This window comes from Mustela nivalis (assembly GCF_964662115.1).
Source record: "Mustela nivalis genome assembly, chromosome: 17".
NCBI lineage: Eukaryota > Metazoa > Chordata > Mammalia > Carnivora > Mustelidae > Mustela > Mustela nivalis.
In genome coordinates this window covers 54,379,801-54,398,393 of record NC_139036.1, presented here as the reverse complement: position 1 = coordinate 54,398,393, position 18,593 = coordinate 54,379,801, and the positions used below count along the sequence as shown (strand labels likewise).

At 52.6% G+C, this 18,593-nt stretch overlaps 1 long non-coding RNA gene across 7 annotated transcripts in view; it reads left to right on the top strand.

Annotated features, from left to right (window-relative positions):
* The window catches only part of LOC309852147, a 160,777-nt gene that overhangs the window by 100,552 nt on the left and 41,632 nt on the right, over window positions 1–18,593 (top strand). The window contains exon 1 of one of the 7 annotated variants that reach the window (XR_014305100.1): window positions 10,265–10,275. The exons of the other annotated variants lie outside the window; for them this stretch is intronic. This is a non-coding gene — a long non-coding RNA (uncharacterized lncRNA). Of the gene's footprint in view, window positions 1–10,264; window positions 10,276–18,593 lie in introns of those variants that run through there. 7 annotated transcript variants of the gene reach the window in all.

Sequence of the window (18,593 nt, the reverse complement as noted above, 5' to 3'; positions counted from 1 at the left end):
ATTCCAGGGAGGTGGCCTTGTCTGCCAAGCCTCTGGCTTTGAGATTATCTTTCTCTTTGCCATAAAGCGACATGAGCACGTGGAGAGATGTCACAGACCTAGCTGGCACGGATCTGACCCTGTCCCCCTAAATGCCAGCGGTAGGATTCCAGGAGAAAGGAAGGAGAGTTGCTTCCTTCCTCTGTGATTTGGCGCTGAGTAATGCTGTCTGCCGGCACCCCCAACGGTGTTCCCCATCCCAGACTTTGGGAACTGGTGCCGCAGGGCCACAGACGCAAGTATAAGTTGCCCAGAATAATTGCCCACAAGGACCCACTCCCTGCACCTCTGACTCTGTGGGTGCTAGGAGCTGATCATTAGACAGATTCCCATTCTTTTTTCTTTTTCCACAGGTAGTTATAATAATAATAACCCCCTTTAGGCACGGGCTTTTTCATCTTCAAAGTGCTTTATAAACATGAGCTAATCTCCCTGCTCCTCAGTGAGGTCAGGAGACCCACTTTTACTGGATGCTGCCACCAGGGCAGGAGAGGTGAAGTGAGTCACCGGCTGTCCAGGCTGGGAGGTGGGTGAGGTTCGAGCCGGGATTCAAGTTTTCGGTTGCTGGCCTCCTGGACATGTCCTTCAGCGAGCCACACCTTTCTCTTGGCCAGCCCCGTCCTGGTCTTTGAGCCAAACCTCAAATTCAGGCGGGCCTGGAGAGAGAGAGAGGGTGACATTTCTTTTCCCCTCCTTTCCCTGGGCTGCTCTTATGGGGCAGCTAAATGCTTCTCTTTAAAAGTAATAATAATAATAATATTAATGACTCCCTATGGCAGGTAAACCCGCCAAACCAGGGGGTTACTTTAAGAAAATATTTTCCTTGTAGACCCTGTTTCCCAGGACGGTGGCAGGGGTGGAACCAAGGCAAAGCTTCTTTTCAAAGGCTCTGTTTGAAGACGTCTGTGGTTGGCAGGGCCCGAGCCGTAAGGGCCGAGGGTGTCTGGCCGCGGGCCGTGACCACTCGGACAAGGACCACCATGGCGCACGCAGCCTCCGGGTGCCTGTGGGCGCTGGGGTCTTTCCTTTGCACTCATCCCAGACACTCCTGGACCTGGCCAGGAGGGCAGCCAAGGGGAGAGCTGTCGGGGAGAAGCAGTGGGGCCGGCTGGAGAGGCAGAAGCTGTGGGCAAGGGCAGAGCCATTTCCTACTGCTTCCCAAAGGTTTAAAAAAAAAAAAAAAGAAAGAAAGAAAACAAGTAAAATCTGGAGCATTCAAGAGATAATGAAACCTGTCCATGGATCGCCAAGGGTCTCTGAGTCTTCCGTCTCCTGGGGAGAGGATGAGCCCATCGGAGGTGGCCTGGGGTCCCCTGCACAGGACTGAGTAAATCCAGAAAATGTCCATTGAGTTCAGGGCTGGAGGGTGGGGGTGACTTCATGTTCATGCCACCAGGTTTGGGCTGAGTGAACTTGGTGTGGCACAGAGCCCCTTGCGTGGCCAGCAGAAGGCTTCCGATGGAAGGCATTGCTTTAAATCTTGGGGACGGCAGAGTGGACACCTGCCCCCCCCCCATTGACACTTTACCTTTTGTCTTGGGCTGCTATGACAACATCTCCCTAGACTGGCGGCTGAAACGATGTTTCTTTCTCAAGTTCTGGAGGCCAGGAAGTCCAAGATCAGATCGCCGGCACGGTCAGGTTGTTGGTGAAGGCTCTCTCCCTGGTTTGCCGGCGGCCGCCTTCTTGCTGTGTTCTCCTCTCATGGTGAGGGGGATGGGAGGGGGAGAGAACAGAGCTCTCTCACGCCTGCCTCTTCTCCCAAGGGCTCCAGTACCATCGTGGGGCCTCCACCCTCATGACCAGACCCCCCATCCTCAAATCCCATGACACTGGGGCTTAAGGTTTCAACATATGAATTTGGGGGGGTGGTTACAGTATTCAGTCTGCAGCGCCTTGCTCTGTGATTTGGGGATTTCAAAGCACGGAGTGTGGATGGGGATAGGAGTGCAGAGGAAGTGGAGGTTCACCAAGATGTCCGGGCAGCAGAGTTCAGAGCAGGTTTCTCCTGCATCCTTTGATGAGGCAAAGGATGTTACTTATAGGACACAGAGAAGGACCTGGCAGGGGAGCGGGGCTGGGGTGATACTGGGCACCTGGGAAGTTGCTGGCAGGAGGGACAGGAGCCTCCTGGCACAGAGTGCCCAGAGCTGGGCCGATACTCGGAACCTGTGCCTTCATTGTGCCTGCTTTATGGCTGCCGCCAGCTGGTTGGTCCCATAAAGGTCAGATCCGGCTGGGAGACAGTCAGCAGCAGCCTGTGGGGCGTCTCACTCTTTGTTGCCGAAAGGATCCAGTTCCCCAGAAAACAGAACTGGGGCCCCATGAGGCACGGTGTCCTCCTAGCATTTCAGTCATTTCTTCATGCTTCCTGTTGCCATGGTTTCTCGCTAAACCCCGTAAATGATATGCAGGTAGAATGGAGGGAAGACAAGAGATGGGTTCCCACTGGGATTAAAAAAAAAAAAAAAAAAAAATACCCTGATCAGGGCACATCGCCTGGTCTCCTTGTGTCCTCTCCACGCTATGCAGGCTCTGCCAGCCTCTCTCCCCTCGCCACTTCTCTGCCCCTTTTCCCGTGTCCCACTTAACCCGTTCCTTGCCCAAGTCGCAGAGAGAGAGAGAGAGCTCAGCCTTACTGCGGCCAGCCCTCCTCACCTGGACCTTTCCAGCCCATCCATTCTGTCTCTCATCGGCTCTGCCAACGTGTCCCAAGCAGCCTTTCTGAGCTGAAAAAAATGCTCTTGGACATCGCCATGACTGCCCCCGTCCCAGCTTGTACAGGGAGGTAAAGATTCCTGTGAATCCTGTAGGTGGTTTCAACAGTTCACCCATCCCTTCCTCTTGGAAATCCCACTCCGGTTTTTCCCACTCCTCCACGTGGCTCCCTCCCAACCATGTCTTAGTTCCTCCTGTGTTCGCCCTGGCCCGTTCAACACTGACCACCCACAGATTCCCCCTCTCCCGCCTCTGCTCACAGGGGATGAGCTCCAGCCCGAGGTTTCTATTCTAGAGTCCAATGGGCTGCCAGGGCTTTGGCCACACCCCTCAGACACACACAGACACACACACACACACACACACACACACGCACACACACACGCACACACACACGCACACAGCTCTGAAAGTTGCATCTGTAGCCTTGGGATTTCTTCAGATGTCAGCTCTGTGTATCTCTTTTTCTACCTTCCTCCTCAATGCGTTACCTTTGAAGTCCTACATGCCCTTGCCCCCAGATTGGGCCCCAGGTTTCTTTCCCGTTGGGGTAAAATAATTTGTCTGGACATCAACATTAAGTTTTATTACCTCTTTACCTTTTGGCTGGCATTCTGCTGCCCGCTCTAATTTAATCTATACCTGCAACGTTGGCGCTCTCTCTCTCTCTCTCTCTCTCTTTTTTTTAAAGATTTTATTTATTTATTTGACAGAGAGAGATCACAACTTGGCAGAGAGGCAGGCAGAGAGAGAAGAGGAAGCGGACTGCCCACGGAGCAGAGAGCCCAATGCGGGGCTCGATCCCAGGACCCTGAGATCATGACCTGAGCCGAAGGCAGAGGCTTTAACCCACTGAGCCCCCCAGGCGCCCCTCTAACGTTGTCTCTTTAAAAACAAGGTTATTATGTCCCATGCCTCTGCACTTCCTGGGAGTGAGTTCTACTCTGCCGTCTTTAACAAACGTGTTATAATTAAACTAAAAGTATCGTTCCCCAAACTCATCCAGCCCTTTTGATCCACCCTTCCTCTTTTTTTTTTTTTTTTTTCCCTCCCCACCCCGTTCTCCGCAGCCCCACCCTGGCCAGGAACTTGACACCTAACCCCCAGAGCTCCTCACCCTTTCCAGCGTGAAGACCCACATGAGTCTTACAGGTTTTCAGACTCCTGTTGACTGAGTCATAACTTAATATTTTATCTCCCAAGGATTTGAAAAACACAGCATGTTTGCGGAAGGCATTACGTTGTTAGCCTTTTAACAATGCTGAGCGCGCCTTCCGCTTGTGGGACACTGACATTCGTTTTGGGGCCCTTTGGCGACCACCAACCCAGACTTTGACCCTCCCCTGGCGGCCTTCCTTGGCCCAGTGCCCACCTCTCCGGTCTGTCCCCCTCACCAGGAGGTCACGCGACTTTTCCCAGATACCACCTGCTGCTCCCACGCTACCCTTGACCCCGAGAGGACACCCCTTACCCTGCCATCTGGGTCTGCCATTGGCTTTCAGTCTTTCCAGCCTTCGAGTCCGTTTTGGGAAACATCCACCCCACCCCCAGCGGACACTTAAGTTCCAGTTGCTTGATCTTGGCGCCAGCTGTGTCCCTCATCTGGAAAACTCCGCCTTTTTAACTGTGAAAGCTCCCTGCCGGCTCGGCCCCCGTTAGACCTGCCCAGCTCTGCCGGCTGGTGTTCAGTCCTCCGCTCTGCGTGGCTTGTCCTACAGACTTGTGCTGTAAGCACACTTTTGTGTGCTGTCTTGCTTTTACACACACCCGCGCATGCTTCCACACTATTCAGCTTTTAATGTGGAGATCGTTCAAACAGTCTAAAAATGGTGTGAAGTCCTCAGTCCTCTGTCACCCTTCACCCACCATTTTACCCTGTTTGCTTGATCACTTACTTTCCCTCTCTCTAGTCTTTTGGCCCAAACCACTTGAAGGCAAGTTACATACATGGTGGCCCTTTGCCTCTAGATACGTTGACGTGCGTTTCCTAAGAAGAGGGGTATCCTTGTAAGGGACCACATTGTAGCCACGCCTTCCATACCTTCCATGGATGTATACTCATGGGATACTTCTCTCTACTCTCCAGCCTCGTTCTGGTTTTGTCAGTTGTTCTAACAACGTTCTTTATGGTACCCTTTCCCTCTGGTGCTGAACGCAGTCTAGAGTCTGTTACAGCAAGGCCGTATCTTCTGCCCTTTCATCTGGAACATTCCCATAGCCATAGTTTTTTAGGACATGAACATTTTTTTTTTTTTTAAGATTCTATTTATTTGAGAGAGAGAGAGAGAGAGACAGCGAGAGAGGGAGCGCAAGCGGAGGGAGTGGAAGAGGGGGAAGCAGGCTTCCTGCTGAGCAGAGAACCCGATGTGGGGCTCAATCCCAGGACCCCAGGACCATGACCTAAGCTGAAGACAGATGCCCAGTGATTGAGCCACCCATTCGCCCCGTGATGTGGGCATTTTTGAAGAGCACTGCTCTTCTCCAGGGCCCCCATCTCCATTTTGTTAATGGAAAACTCCTCATTTTGTGCCTGAACTTTTCTTGTGGTTAGACTGACGTTACGTGGTCTGGAACTGCTGGATAGGTGGTATGGTATCTTTCTCAGCATCACACATCTAGAAGGACCCGGTGTCCATCTGTCCAGGATACGTGATGCTCATTTTGACCACCCATGTAAGGTATGGTCTGATTTCTCCAGTGTTATAAGTACTGGGCTTTTCTTCCTTGCAATATTAACAGTCTTGCTGGAGAGATACTTTAAAAATCCTGCAAAGATCCTCATCGAAATTTCTTCCTAGAATCTACATCCAGTGATGACTCCTGCCTGATCCAATCTTTACTACGATGGTTGCGAATAATTTTCCGCCTCCAGGGCTCCCTAAACATTTGCTGTTTGCTTCTTGGCATTCCACTGCTAGCAAGAGTCCCCTGACTTCCCTACTTATTTATATAGTAAACAAATGAGTCTGTTCACTCTTGGCATGGACTCATGAATACCTACCTATTGGGTGGTTTATAATCCACTGCTTTTCTTAATTATTTTGGTGCTCAAAATGTCCCAGATTCAGCCACTGGGAGCTCCTTCAAACTGGTTCATGGGTCCTTATACAAACCCCTTGAGAAGACTGTAAGCCCCTTGAGAACACATCAATATTGTGGTTCACCTAGGACAGTAACTCCAATGTGGGGAAGAGAGAGAGAAGGGACTTGTGTCCATTGGATGCTTTCTTGGGTCCCTTCATGCTGCTGTTTAGTGACATCTATAAGGCACAGATCTAGGACATACCTGCTCCGATCATTTTGTGGCGAGAGACTTGGGAGTATCATAGCACTAAAAGTTCTATTGGCTCGTACGAGGAAATCAAAGAGAGCCAGTTGCTGATGTAATATCTTCTCTTCTCTTTGACCCCCTTTTTACCACGCTCTGTTGTTTCTACGTAGGTAGAAGGGCTGCCTGGATCGGAAACCACCTTTGACTTTGCCACAAAAAAGATCAAATAAGAAACATCTAGTGGAGATGTTTTGTGACCAGGAATTATAATTTCAATTATAATTGAATTCAATTATAAATTCAGATGCCTACAGGGACCAAAAAGGTAGCCCAAGAGACTGAATGAGGCCGGTGCTTTGGGACAGTGCAGATTACAGAACCCTGGAGACACACCCCCCACCATAAAGAGGCAGCTGCTTCTCAGGTTGATACTGTTCCTGTGTAGGAACCCACGGGGGTGTTATGGATCTTCTCATTTTCACAAGACCACCCAGAAATCCGGATTTTGACGTACAATCTAAAAATCTCTCTCTCATCATGTAGCTCCAAAAGAATGTCACAGCACCCTTCAGGTCTCTGTACTGAGCCAGCTAGCTTTTATATGCCTCTAGTCCCCTCAAAGACATCAGAGTACAGAGGCAGAGAACCGACCGTTGACCTTTCGTGACTCCGGACATCATTCAGTGATCTTGTAATTTCTCATCCAAGGAAGACATTTTTCAGGTCCATCTCAAAGTTCCATTTAAAGAACAGAATGAGGGAGCATCTGGGTGGCTTGTGATCTCTCTCTCTCTCTTTGTCAAAAAAAAAAAAAAAAAAAAAAGAACAGAACGAGGTACAAAACGCATGTCTGTACAGCCCAAATCATGCAAATCCCAGGTGTGTCACTCATGACGTCCCCCAGGGAGACCGTCCTCACTGGTCCCTGGATCCGGTTTCCATGCTGATGTACGTATGTGACTTGATGTTCAGAGACGAATTATTCGCCTCTTCTCTGGAACTGAACAAAGGTGGGTTGCGGTGACCACTGCCCCCTTGTTGGTCCACATGCCCAGCCTGTCGCCTCACCAAACCTCCAGGGAGAACATCTTCAGTATGCGCCGTCGGTCACAACTCCACAGATACCTCCACTGAATTGTTACCAAGAAAACCTTTGCCTTATGAATTTTTGTTTTCTTACTTTGGTAAAGCAAATACACTCCCCAGAACATGGGTATTCTCCTTCAAATGCTATGCCTAGAGCTCAGGCTCTCTCTCTCCTTCTTTTTTTTTTTTTAAATATTTTATTTATTTATTTGACAGATGGAGATCACAAGTAGGCAGAGAGGCAGGCAGAGAGGGGGAGAAGCAGGCTCCTTGCTGAGCAGAGAGCCCGATGCAGGCCTCGATCCCAGGGCCCTGGGATCATGCCCTGAGAGGAAGGCAGAGGCTTTAACCCACTGAGCCACCCAGGTACCCCTGTCTTTCTCTCTTTTTCCCTCTAAAGAAATAGCAGAAGAAATGCCATCTTCTGACACCTGGCGTTTTTCAGAGGTGCCTGTCTCTCTGCTTCTCACCATGGCTAGGTCAGCTGGTCTGATTTCAAAGGCTCCCATGCCCCACTGGTTTCATGACCCACAAAATCAATTAAAACCTACGGGTTCAAGTTTGGAATGGGCAGAGCTGTCTGCTTCCTTGCACCCCTCTGCCTCTTTTCTGAGCTCCCGTCTCTTTTTTCTGGGTAAGTGATACCAGCAAAGTAGACCTCACGATAGGGATTTTTAGAGTTCACTCTGATCTGAAGACGTTGCTCCTCCAGGCTGGCGTCTTAGTCGGGAGTCGCTGAAGAACCCCGCTGGGACCCCCCGCAAACCCTCCCTGAGCCAGAGGGGGACCAGGCTCCAAGTGACTCTGGATAAGGTGCCACACCCCTGCATTCCGATCCTTACCCTCAAATGTCCGGAGGACCTGGGCCTCTCTTTCCTGCCCAGAATAGCATCCCTACCTTTAGGAAAAGCTATCTGCCTCCCCGTGTCTCCTTGAAAAGGGCAAACAAGTCTCCCTCGGCCCTGGTTTTGCAGACTCAGCCTCAACAGGGCACAAACCTGAAACGCGGTTGCTCCTGCCCTGTGTTGACTTTTCTTTCCAGCCACATCTGGAGGCCAACACGCATAAATTTATCGCCAAGCCTGACAACAGTTTACTGAGCTCGTACGTTAAGAGAAGGGGGGAAAAAAAAACCGATCTCCTGGCTCGCCGGGTAGGGGATGGATGGAGAAATCGATGGGCAGACCATAAACCCCAACCGTGTTTATGAGCATCTGCGGCCCGTCTGCAGACGGCGCAGGCGTGAGCCGGTCGTGTTTGTCTTGGGGGTTGAGCCCGGAGCGCTCCACGGTCTTCTCCCCGCGTAGACAGGCGGCTCTTTAACCCACCAGGGACCGAGGCAGGGGAACAAGGGCCGCTCAGAGGTGGACAACCACAGACCCGATACGAGGAGAGCGGCGACGGGCCCCCGGCCGTGTTTACAATTGGGGCAGTGCAGTGGGTGGGCCAATTCTTGTGACGTACTTGAGGCTTTAAAAAACGGCCATAAATCTGATGTCTGTCAAACAGGGCTGGCATTTGCTTTTCCTTTCACAACCGGGTTTTGTGGGACCAAAAAAAAAAAAAAATTTTTTTTAAAAGAAGAAATCCGCTAAGCTCCTGGGCAGAGTGTCCCTCTGTGCCACTGTTAGGCCGGAAGCCCCCCACCCCCCCGCCACCCCCACCAGGAGCATGTCGGAGTATGCTGGGGGGAGCCTCGCAGGGGGGAGGGGGTCGCCATGGCGTTTTGCATTTTTTCCAGAAACATGGGGCTGGGGGCAGCCCAGAACTCAGTTCTGATGAGCTGAGAACCTGAAGACCTTGTGTTCAACAGCTTTGGCTCCCACCAGAGATTTGCCCAGCTTGCTTTGGGTCAACCCAGAGCACCCTGAGAAAGCCAAGGGCTCCTCTAGGCCACCGCCCTTTGGCCATTAATAAAGCTGGAACCGAGGGAGCGACTCGGGAGGGCCCCAGGACTGGGGCAGGGAGAGAGAAAGACGTGCTATTTGTGGCCACCGGCCATGGACCCTCTGACTAGAAAGAAATGTGCTGGGGATGTCCTTTTAGCAGGCGGTTTGGCTCTCCAGCACCTCACGTCTGAGGTGAGCCCGCCAAAGAAAAGGGCACTTTTTGTGGTCAGAGCCTGGGGCTTGGACGAAACCCTTGGATGGAGGGAATGTGTGCCCTGGGAAGGCGTGGCCCACCGAGGAGGAGAAAAGCCCCCCTGTCCGTGAGCCGCGAGGCTGCCAGGCCTCTCCGCACCGGGAACAGTGAGCGACTGTTGGAGAGCTTGGCCCGCCCTGGCCTCCAGGTGTGCCCTGGCCAGTCAGGTGTGTCGTCTCATGCAAAGAGGCCCGGAGGTCCCAGAGTCCGCCCGCGGCCACCGCCCACCCCGGCCTTCCCCTTGCCAGAGCTTTGGCTGGCTCGGGAAGCGCCGCCTTCCCTGTCGCCCTGTGCCCCGTGGGCGCGGGACCCGCCGCCTTGCTGGGTGTGGAGGGCGCCTTCGCCTCCTTGCTCTGCCAGATCTTCGCATCCGTTCGTTTTCCGCGCAGGGCGGTGGCCCAGCCACGCTGCGAGCCGTCGGGTCTGAAGCGCTCCCTGCTTTTCAAGGCATTTTTCCTGGCCCCTGGCCACGCTTGCCTGCCTGGTTATTTGGGCAGCGTTGTTCAGGCTGTGGAAGCCCGTCAGGCCAGAAAGGGAGGTTGGAGCTCACCCCAGTGGGGTGGGATGTTCCTATAGGGTACAGGCAGGGCGGGGTGGGGGGGATGCATAGACACGTCTCCAGTAGGGACCCCTGGAAGAAACCCAGCCATTGAGATGCTAGTACTTTTCCATTGGGCGGGTGGGGCCGGGAAGAGGAGGACTTTGAGCCCCGGGGACCTAGCAAGCCAAGGGATTTTCCAGGCTTGCCTTGGGGGTTATCCCAACGACAGACAAGGTATCAGGAAGCCTTTATTTATTTTTTAATTTATTTTATTTCATTTTAGCCATGCTTCCCTCATGGTGATAAAAGGTTGAGTGGTCATGCTCGAGGCCCTCATCAATGCCCTCCCAGAGCCCAGGGGCCCAGAGGGGTAAAATCGCACGGCTTTGCTCGGTTCCTTTAAAACTCCGTTCGGTGGTAGGTGCTAGAATGAGGCACAGCTCTCAAGGACTCTCTGAGCTTCTTACCTTACCTGGAGGTCATGTCCACTTTGGGCGAATGGGTGTTCCCCTGGCTTGTGTCTTCACGGGTCTCGTGTTCTCTCAAGTCTTGTTGTTTTCTGTTGTAACTGTTTCAGAATTTCCACTCTCTGCAGCGTGGCCTGGGAGTGGGGTCCACCCCAGTTGTGCCTGGGGGACAGCCAGAGGCGGCAGCTCCGTACGTTCGCTCGTGTGGCTAACTTAGTCCCGTTAGGTATCACAATAGTCCCCGAGAGGGACCTGTGCGGTCCCTGTGACTTGCGTCCCACCCCTCTATCGTTCCTCTGTTCTTCCCAGAAGCTTCATGGTTGGTCATCAGAGGCTTGTGCTTACTTGCTCACGACCCGTGTCCCTACCTGGGATATAAGCAAGTGACCCAGGCAGAGCTTGTGTCCACTGTAGGAGAGACGAAGCCCCAGCTCCCGCCACAGCATCTCACTCACCATCGATGCCTGCTCACTCTCGGGGCTCACACCTCCAGGATGGGAGCTGGCGGAACCAGGTGTGTGGCCGCAGCTGGGCGGTGGTGCTTTCTGGCTCCCTTCTCTTTGGCGGGCTCTGGTTTTTACGTGGCCATGGCCGGAAAGGGCGAGAAAGAGGATCGCTATTTTACGTTCAAGCCTCAGTATCGATCTCTCAAACTACGGCTGTGATCAGAGGTGTGGGACGCCGGTGTATCTGTTTTAGACGGAGGGAAAACGCAAGCGGGCTTGTGGGCTCGGCCGTACTTCTTGTTGTATAATGCAGAGGCCAACGAGTGAAGGGGCATGTTTCTGAACCAGAAAGATGGAGCCGCAGTTCCCCAGCCCCTCGGCCGTGTCTCAGAGTCCTGGGTTCTGATTTGGTGTTAGCCTCAGGTGAATTTCTAGTTCCTTCTGCTGTTGGCTACTGAGCGGTGGCTCTGGTCCCCTACCAGGCCGCACATTACGTGAACGTGTTGGGTGAACACTTCCGGGAGAAAGACCCAAAAGACTTTGTCTGCTTTGTCACTCACCAGACCGTCCTTCGAGTTTTGAATTCTCAAATGCCTGCATATTTGGAGCTTGCTCTAAGCAGCTGGAGGTAGCCAGCGCCTTCAGACTGGAAGGCCTGATTGGTATGAATGTCTGCATAGGAGGCCAGGATTTTTTTTTTTTTAGGGGAAACAGTGCGAATCCTGCAGGCTCTGAAGTCTAGGTACTAACAGCTGTGCCCTGCTTTGCCTCTACCCTGGGTCCTCCCTCTGGGCGGAAGCTGGGCACCCATGTGTCACAGCTGGAGACTGACCCTGTAGACCACCAGAGAAGAACACGCAACGAACAAAGAGTGAATTTATACAATCTGTGAAGATTCCGTATAGCAGGCCTATGGAGATGTACCTAAGCACTGATGGCGGTGGACGGGGGCTTGTTTTGTTTTTATGACCTTTGCCCTCCATGACCGTCTCCGAATGAAGACAAAAGACAAGTTCCTCAGCAAGTATGTCTGCATTTCCTGTCCCACAGGGAGGTTCATGAGTGCCAAGGACAGTCAACAAAGTAGTAAATGAACTCGTGAGGAGGTATGAGTCAACTAGGGCTAATGTAACAAAAAGGACTGCCGATAAAGCGGCTTACGCAGCTGGAAGGTATTGCGTCTCAGCTGTGGGAACTAGAAGGCTGGCTCCTTCTGAGGGGTTTGAAGGAGATCTGTTCTATGCCTCTCTCTGGGCTTCTGGGGGTTTGCTGGTGACCTTGGGCATCCCTTGGTGCGTTGAAGCATCACCCCGTCCCTGGCTGTGCTTCGTGTGTGTGTCTGGATTCAGATTTCCCCTTTTTATGAAGACACCAGCCCTATCACCTTAAAGGCCCATGTCACTTCAGTGTGACCTATCCTAACGATGACCCTGGCCACGACCTTCTTTCCAAAGAAGATCACATGCTGAAGTCCTAAGGATTAGGACTCGAACCTACAAATTTGTTCCGTGGGGGGAGGGGCATAATTCAACCTGTGACAGATGACAAGTGACCAGCCTTTACAACAGACTAATTGAGAGGACTTGGATTCAAGAATTTCCAAATCACTAATCTCACCTCATGTCTTGGGGTTCGTGTGAGGCACCTGAGGAAATGTCCAGCGCGAGTTAGGAATCATTGTGGGAAGGATGGTGTCAACCCTTCTAGCACTTCCTAAGGCTTCTGTGAATTTTGCCATCCTGGCACACATACTATTATTTTCTTAATATTTTTCCATGTGGGCTCCCAGGTTATGTAAATAAACATACATGAAGAAGAAAATCTGCATCACTGTCGTAAATGGAATTAGGAGGTCGCTGTGCACAAAGAGAAAATACAGTGAAATCATAAAGGATGGAGATTTTTTGGTTTTCCCAAGTCTCTGTGCCGGAGATTGCTCTCTCTCTTATAGGGAGGGTTGCAACTTAAAGCCGCAAAAGAGGATGCTTTTCCTGCTTTGATCAGTAGGGAAAGAGATGGGAAAAGGGAAAACCATTTCTGCGTGACTCCCGTCTTATCTAACAGCATGTCTGAGTGTGGCCAATAGCTATCTCAGATACCACTAGGGTGCCTCACCCCTAGCGTGGGAAACACTGGTAGAGTCCAGTGTCCTCGTCTCGTGGATGAGAACTTGAAGGAACAGAGACCTCTGACAGCCTTCAGATCCCACTGCTAATTCGTGACCAACTTGTGACTTTCATCCTGTGGTTCTCAATCAGGGGTGATATGGCATCCTCCTGCTCCCGGGGGACATCGGACGGTGGTCTAGAGACAGTTTTGAGTCTCACAACTGGGCGATGTTCCTGGCATCTGGTGGGTGAGGTCGGGGAAGCAGCTAAACATCCCATGTCCTGTAGTGCACAGGACAGCCTCCACGGCCAAGAGTGGTCCAGCTCCAGACATCTCCAGGCTGAGGTGGAGACCCCTTCCTCTAGGGGAAGCCTTCTTGCCTCGTGTCTTCAGTCCAACCCCACCCACTGCCCCTGTCCCCCCACCGCTCCCTGCTGCTTCTTCTACTTAACTTCAGATGCTGTCTCTTTCTGAAACTTAACCAGTAGCTATCACTTGACCAAAGAAGTGTTGGAAGACATTATCTTTTCGACCTTAGGAGGCTTCTGAGCCACGTTGGTGGTACAGGAGACAACCTCCGACTTTCCAACCATCTCCTAACCACAGAGTGTTAAATGTTGCCTGTTGTTCATTGGAAGTGGACTGGAATCAGATTGTGGCAGAATTGGACTCCCTTACACCTTCCTATACACAATATAGTAGAATGATCTCCATCTTCATCCTCAATGGAGGAAGTTCTGGAAGTGGGATTTCTGAAGGTGGGACTTTGAAGGGTTTTACGTTAATCCAATGGCACAAAAAGATGAGTTGGCCTGTGGACTCTGCCTTGAAGGGAGATCCATCTTAGTAAGGACAGTAAGACAGTGAGACCTTTCCCTAAATTCTCACAATACAGACCCAGCCTGAAATTTTCAGGAGCCGTGGAGAGCTGGGGGGAGCAGCTAGGTAGGAGATAAACACCCACCAACTAATTCTGGACTCCGCTGTTGCTAAAGCTCGCACTGATACCTGTGCGGCTGTCATCCTGTCCAGTTCTTTCTGAAACATCTAAGGCGATGGGCAAACCCAGTCTCTCTCCAGTTATGAACTTGACCCTTCACCCCCATAAGTTAACAAAACTTTGCTTGGCGTGATGCTTGGCTCCACAGCCTGTATCTCTCTGCGTTCTGTGCCCTGTAGAGTTGGGTTTTGTGGAGTTTCTGCCCTAGGCTCTGGGCCGTTGGCTGCGAGGCGTGTTTATTCTGTGCTCCTTTGTATGCGTGTCATCATGGGTGACCTCTGCTCCCCGTCTGTTTGGCTGTGTTTGGGGGTTTCTGAGCCTTTTGGCAGGTGGTCCCCCATTTTCCCTGCATCTCTCTGGAGCCCACTGACCTCCCAGTTTTCCTCCAGAGTTCGACATGTCTGCCGATGGGCTTGCAGCTTCGGCCGAGTCCCGACAGGTCCTGGGTCTTAACTGGAAGCCTGGAATGACTTCTGCCTCTCAGTTTAAGTAACTGCCTCTGAAGATGATACTCCGAACAGAATCCAGTGGTGTCAAACGGCACGAGGAGCCTGGCTGGGTCCCTGGGTTCCAGAGGGAGGCTGGTTGCTATGGGACCGGGGAGCCAAGTTCAACAGCCTTATGATCTGTTCGGCCCCTGGTTATAGCTCAGGCCTTTAAAATCGGCCAAGCTTGAGAAAGGAGGCATCATGTTATGGGGCTTTAGGAATTCCGTTTAATATTTTAAAACATCTGCACATTCTTTCCCGGTCTCAGTTAAATCACCTCTTTTCTATTAGGATTTTCTGATACACCCGAAGAAACCGCAACCATTGCCTACACGTGGTTTCCCCAAGTGAAATAATCATCCTTTCCGCTCATAGCTTGCCTTTCTTTGAGAATCACACATCCCTCACCCCACTCTCTGCCCCAGCTCGATTCCCATGTGTCCCCAGACATCCCCGGGAGATAGGAGGGAGGAGGAAGGATGGCCCAGATTTTGCCGATGGGGTTGATAAAGCAGCATAAATGCAGATCGGGGCTGTGCTGCCCGCAGGCTCCCAGGAGGGCCTGTCACTTGCTCGTCTGACTTTGAGCACAGCCAACCGCCTCCCGATGGCCTCATTTGAACGCCACCTCTGCCAAGTGTTCTTGCTTCCTCTCCCTGGGCATTTAATCGATCACCTGCCTGCCTGTCTGCCTGGGGGTGTCTGTGCATTCCTCACTTTTTGCTGATGCTCAGCCAAGTATTAACACCCCTGATGCCCAGGACTGTGCAGCTAGGAAAGTGCCAGACTTGGAATTCCTATGCAGAAGTGCCCACCATCCTCCTTTGCACGAAACCCAGCTAACGCACAGGCAAATGACCCCATAGCCATTTCCCTTCTCCCCGGCCCAGATGCCCTCCGTCCTGCCAACCCCGGAGGGTGGGCGCCGCCTTCTCCTGGAGCTCCTCGCTGCGGTGTGTGAACATACAGACGTCCACACGTATGACACGCATAAAGGACACCACACACATGTAATTCACATGTAATTCACATCACGAAATAGGAGCATCCGTTGTTTGAGACGTTATCTTTCCTAGAAGGTTTTCTGGGAGCCTGGCACCTGCCTTCTCCGCTTTGTATTTCCGGTGCCCGTGGTAATATGTGACAGGCAGTGGGTGTTCCAGTAATACTGAAATGCGCTAGTGGCGTGCAGTGATTTCAGATAAGATCTGTGCCTGCCTGTGTCGTGTTTCGTTGCCCTAAGGCTGCCGCAAGGCCTCGGGGTGGTTTTTCTTTAAGAACCCTCCCCCCTTTTCCCTTCAGGGGTGGCTGCTGCTGGCGTCCCTCGTGCAGGCAGGTCGCAGTGTGGTCCTGAGGAAGGGCTGGGTGGCGAGTGTGCGCCTCCCCAAGAGCCTCATGTCTCTCTCCCCGTCGCTGGCCATGTGTCGTCTGCCTGCCCCGGACCTGGGGGCACCTGGCGAGGGAGCCCGCCGCGCTCCGGGCAGCCTCCCGGGAAAGCTTGTTTGTCTTTCCATAAAAGACTTCGTGGCCTGGGCAGGCTGACAGTGTCAGATGGAAAGTTCAGTGCCTTCGGTCCCCAGAATGGGCAGCGGCTGTCACTGCTTGTGCCTGGGACCCGGCTGGGCCTTGGAGGGGTCTTGGCGCCCCCCACCCCACCACCACCCTACCCCAGAAACAGGAAAGCTGGGGAAATGGTCTAAGGCCCGGTCCTTGGTGCTCTTGTCAACCAAGGCAAATTCAACTCTGTTTTCACATAGAGGCTGGTGTCTTTATTCCTGTGGGGGAGGGGGGGCTTTTAAACTCAGAGCATTTACTGTGCCCCAGATGCTGTTATTAGTGCTTTGTCAATATGTTTTTTTAAAGATTTATTGATTTTAGAGAGAGACGGAGAGAGAGAGTTCGAGCAGAGGAGGGACAGAGGGAGACTCTAAAGCAGACGCGCCCCTGAATGTGGAGCCTGATGTGGGGCTCCATCCCAGGACCCTGAGGTCATGACCCCAGCCAAAATCCAGAGTCGGATGCTTAACCCACTGAGCCACCCGGGCGCCCCGCTTTACTGATCTTAATTTAACTTTCCAAACAACCCTACAGGCGGGTATTCAACTTATACAGATTGCTGATGGATGGAGAAACAAGGCACAGAGAAGCCCAAGACTTAGAGTAAATGGTGGGTCTGGGGTTCCAACTCATGCAGGCCAGCCTGGGTTTTGGGTTCCGCTGCCTTAAGAAAGAAATTTGAGAGTTTAAGAGCCAAGTCTCCACTGTCCCCCAACTCCTAAGTTTGCTGAAGTAGGAGCCCCTCCATTGTATATTTGTGCTGGAAGCAGCCCTTCTCTGGTAGAGAGGGGGCACAGATGGGGTGGCGGGCAGCCTAGAGCAGAGTTCGGGAGGTCCCACGGTGCAACCCAGGAGAAGCTGGTTGCTGGGTGTTGGGCGGGGGAGGAGGATGGAAGAAGCCGTGCCAATGCCCTGGGGCACGTCCCTCATCACCGGCCCAGACACCAACCCAGAGAGGTGGGAGCCTCTTTCTCCCCTAGCTCTGCTTTACAGCTATTAAGTGGGGATTTGCCAATCAATAAATCAAGGCACCTGAAAAAGGAACCGGGAACCACACTGGCTCCTTCCCTCTTCTTGATTAAAACAAACAACATTATGAAATGTCAACCTGTCAGACGTTCGGAAAGTTTGTAGCATGGAAAGGCGATTACCCAAATGACTTTTTAAAAGTATGAGCATTTGCCTGGCTGAACGGTTTTTAATTAATGCCCCCAGTTAATGTTAATAACTATTCATAGCTATGTACGCTGGGCTTGGGGTTTAGGAAACGTTTGGTATCTCTGGCAGAGGCACAGGGCTGACCCAGGCTGGCGAGGGGGCCGTCGGCAGCTTTCACAAACCTAAGGGACCTCAGGATCCATCTGGGCCTCGGCGGGGAGGAGGCTGTTTGCACGGAGGGTGTGGGTTTGGGTAGCGGCGTGACTTTTCACAGCACCGTGCGTGTTGCTGCTGTCCAGGTGGCCTCCAGGGCCAGGTCTCCCCAGGTAGATACCTGCACACCCGAACTTCTCGGGGGATTCTTTAGGAAAAAAATGTGGCTTGGGGTTACACCATGTAAACTTACCTCCCTCGTTTTCTGTGATCTCATTTTCCCTGAAAATATCATTGGAAAAGTGTTTTTGAGTTGAACGTTTTATTTTCCATTAAACATGGTGAAACTGACGTAGACGGAGGCCAAAGCTTGGCCAGAGGGTGAGGGTGCAGGCCGCACGCCTCTCTGGGTGAGCCGTCGGCAGGCGCTCGGCCACAGGTACGTCCTGACCACCACCTGGGGACACTGCACCTTGATGCTCCGGCTCCGGAGGGCTTATTGGCCATATGGGCAGAAGGTGTCCCCAGGGGGCAAAGATGTGGTTTCAAGAGAGAAACTTGTAAACTAACTAACTTCCTTCCTTCCTTCCTTGGTTCCATTCTTTTCGGCACAGTGGGTTGGCCTCTGTCTTTGGCCTCCTGTTGGGGACTCCGCTCAGTGAAGATCCGGGGGAGAGGTCAGACTGGGCCTACTGTTAGCATCTCCAGGTGGGAGGCATCGGAGAGCCTCCCGAGGCAGCAAGGACAGCCGCTCTGGCTCGGCAGGCGGGAGAGAGCTTTGCCGGTGCTGTGGCCAGCCACCCACCTCTTTGGAGCCCCGCGGGCCGGAGGGTGGCACAGGGCACCAGGGCTCCTCCTCTTAAGGTTCTGTTTACCCCAGGGGGCTCTAGGAAGCCCCACACAGGAGGCAAATTCCCACCCTAAAGGAATTTAAGATCTCTTTGCGGGGGGGGGAAAAAGGATAGGTAACCTCTCCCTGTGTTCTCAGGTTTGGTGCACATAGAGGGTACGAGAGGGAATACTGTGGCTCAAGGCCCAGCCACCACCAAGGGCTGGAAAGTCAGGTGGCTTCCTGTAGGAGGCGGTACCTGGGTGGGGCCTCAAGGGAAGGTGTTAGGGAGGCGCAGAGTGAGGGAGGCCTTGCAGGTGCAGGGAAGTGAAGATTAGATAGCAACGGAGAAGTCCTACGAACGAACAAGTCCCAGAGTGGGAGGGAGGGCTGGGGAGAGGGGAGGAGCCATGGAGAGTAGGAGGCTTTTGACTCCAGGCGGGCAGGTTCGGTCTGTGCACAAAAGGCAGTAGGGAGCCGCTGTCGACTGGCAAGCTCAGTCGGACGTAATCCCTGTTTCAGAATGGTAGCCTGGGTGAGCAATACAGAGGGGGCTGACCAGGCAAGCTGAAAGGCAGGGAGCCCGGGT